General features: G+C 38.5%; 1 non-coding gene across 1 annotated transcript; it reads right to left on the reverse strand.

Annotated features, from left to right (window-relative positions):
• Window positions 1-1,248: 1,248 nt before the first annotated feature.
• On the reverse strand, window positions 1,249-1,305 carry LOC122807345. The gene has a single exon (XR_006365652.1). It is a non-coding gene; the product is annotated as a U7 small nuclear RNA (small nuclear RNA).
• Between the last annotated feature and the right edge of the window lie 1,978 nt (window positions 1,306-3,283).

Raw genomic sequence — 3,283 nt, forward strand, 5'->3', positions numbered from 1 at the left:
GTTTTATTTTGGGGAACTTTACCATTGAACAATCTGAGACACCCATACCTCCAATACAGGATACGTATCAGATTTCGCAGACTTAATAAATAAATAAAAATTTGCCTAGAGTAGTTGGATTTCAAAACCCACTTACAACTGAACTTGTACATTTAATTTGCATAGGGTACATGCATAAACATAAAACAGGTGACTTATAGGTTCACAGGATCATAGGTAGGTACTAGGCTATCTGCCCGAGGACATTTTTAAGCCTAGCCAGAGTGTGTCGACTTTTGCCACCCCATTGATTAATTAACTGAGCCTCTGTCAAGAAGAGCCGATGAAGGGATCCCAGGGTGTATTTTCTTTTACCCATCCACTTGTCAAAGCTTCTCTTGAAGAGTGTTAGTGAGGGGCTCTGCCTAATGTAGTTAGGAATTTTGTTCCAAAGCATGGGGAGTCTCTGTGGCAGGAATCTATCCCTCCAGCATGTTCTATTTATTGTTGTGGTGAGGTTTAGCTCAGTAGAGTGCGTGGTTCGCAGTGACTTGGATTTCTTTAGGTGGAGCATGTCCATCAATTCTAAGTTGGACATGGCTTTGTAAGTCAGGCAGAGATCACCTCTGAGTAAGCGATATGCCACTGAGTACAGCTGGAGTTTTTTCATTTGGGCTGCATAGGACATATGTTTGAGGCCAGTAATCCTCTTGGTGAGGTGCTTTTGTGGTCTTTCCAGCTGTTGGAAGTGTCTTGTGAGGTACATCCCAAATGAGGCATTGTACTCTATGATGGGTCTGATGAGTGACGAGTTGAGGGGCACTATAACCTCTTTATTTCTAGATGTGAGCCTGTTAGTAATTAGATGGGCCACATAGAAGGATTTCCTAACTACTTTGGCAATATGATTGTCAAAGGAGAGGTTACTATCTACCTGGGTCCCCAGATCTCTTATTACCTCTTCTGTATTAAGGGGGCTGCCGCCTATGTGGTAATTTGTGGGTGTTTTGTTTTTCCAAACGGGATGACGATGCATATTTTGGCATTTAGCTTGAGGCCATGACTTTGACACCAGGTGTCTGTCTCAGTAAAGCCTTTTTGAAGGATGTCCGTGTCAGCCAGAGAGTCAATTATGGCTCCCAGTTTGCAGTCATTGGCGAACTTGGTTAGCCATAGTCCTCCTGAGTTTGCCTGTACTTCTGAGAAGTATATGCCTTTATACCAAAAGTTCAGGTAATTCTACTAGTCCTCACTTGAACAAAAAAATAAAAGGATCTTTTTAAAAGAAAGACCTACTAGACAAATAACAAAAGATCTGAAAATCTGTAAAGTGATGTTAAAGCAAAACTTACTTATACATGCCGTTTCTTTTTAACACGAAGAGATCTGTAGCAAATCTACACCTTTAGAGAAAATAATGATGTTGTACTAGTGGTGATATAGTTTGTGCTCAAATTTGAAAATAATTGTGTTCAACAGTCTATATATTTCGGAAATAATGACTCCCAGAATGCTAAGTGGTTATGTAAATATTTGTGAGCGCGTGTGTGAGCAGGCGTGAGAGAACCAATAGAAATTATGTATACGTTCCATGCCAAGGCAGTGGATCAAAAGGTGTGGAAATAACTTTTCAATAATTTCCAGAAAAGGGAAATTCGGTAGTAGAACTACTCCTGTATTTTGGACTGTGTCAGTGCCAGATCTCAGAGGTTAATCGTTTACTTCTAAAATTAGGGAAAACAAACAACAAAATAGGTAGGGGATTTTGGGAGAGAAATTTAACCTTAAGGGGGAAAAGCGTGTGAATTAACTGTTAGCTGCAAATAAAAGGAATCTGTGATTGTAATGATTATTTCTTGTCTGTAATCTGCATGTAGGAGGTATAGCTCTCAAACTTTGTTCCTGTTATGATGTGGAATAAAGGGTCCAAATGTGGAATACCTACTAACAACTATAACCAGGAAGCTTACAGGATGGACAGAATACTTTTAAACAAAATCTTTACACTTACATGTTAGTTTGTTGAATTAATGTGTAATAGAAAAGGTTACAATTTCAAAGATGTTAAGATATGCATTTAGTAAACTAAAAGACATCAACAAGACATCATCCAAGTGCAGGCCTTATTAGATTACAATGCTGTACTGCAACTGAAATTAGGTAATTGTATCATTGCAGTGACATCTTGCTTTTTGATGTAATCTTATGATGTGCTACCAGAACACATCATACTCTATTTGAATAGCTCACTGTCTTGAGCCCAGAACATACCGGAGTTTGAAACAGAACTTGTGTAATTCCTTCTGTATAATATGAAAACAATCTCTCTCCAGTAGTGAGGACCCATTAGATACATGCAATGCAAATATCCCTTTAATGCATGCCTCAGCCTGAGGACAATGAAAATAGGAAAAAAGCCCTAAAAAATAGAAGAATCTAGAAGTCTGGACATCTAGTTAGCATAAAGTTTTGAACAGCAAATACCACACAACTCTTCTTGCTTCTTTTTAATTTCTCCAAGTCTTTTGGGCTTGTATTATCATGATGGGAATGGACCCCGATTCTAAGTTAAAGTAAGATTAAAATTCATGCAATTAGTATTGTATCAATGTTTGATGTCAGCCAGAAGTGCTTTTCACAGCACCCGTAATGTGCCCAGTAATGAGTCCTTATGCAATTTGTGTGGAGTTAGATGTATTGGTAACATATCTAGATATGATTGTAGATTCTTTTTTATTTATTTATTTCAGTGGAGGCCCGGGAAAAGCTCCAAGGTCATAGTTAGATTAACAAAGGTTTTTGGGGTTAGGCGCTGAGAGAGAGAAGCCTAGGTACGACTGGGACAAGAGGGCATAAGTCTAGGTTGTTTGGTAGTGCGTTTCCAGATTTGCCAATGGAATTGGCATAGTGCATCACCACCAGCATTGTTATAGGCGTTCCTGTTATGAGTTTATTAAGTCTTCTTGTTCTTTTAGAGAATAGAGGGAGGGGGAGGGAGGAGGAGAGAGGGTGGGTTAGGGCAATAGTCAGTTTGGTGTGTGGAGTTAAGAAGGCCTTTTATTCTTACATCAGACCCAAGCTTTCTGTTAACCGATTAATAGTTAAGTTTACATGTATATCGAATTTAAGTTTATGATAAGACCCATTGCTCCTACTACTATTGTAACTGTCTGGGTATCTTTCTTCCACATTGCTGTCGTTTCTGTCTGCAAATCCTGATATTTTATGATTTTTTTTTCAATAATGGTTTTATTATTTTATATATAACAGCACTTAGCCAGATACAACTTCGACATTTTAGCTG

The sequence above is a fragment of the Protopterus annectens genome, chromosome 7.part0 (assembly GCF_019279795.1).
Source record: "Protopterus annectens isolate FY-2018-M chromosome 7.part0, PAN1.0, whole genome shotgun sequence".
Lineage (NCBI taxonomy): Eukaryota > Metazoa > Chordata > Ceratodontiformes > Protopteridae > Protopterus > Protopterus annectens.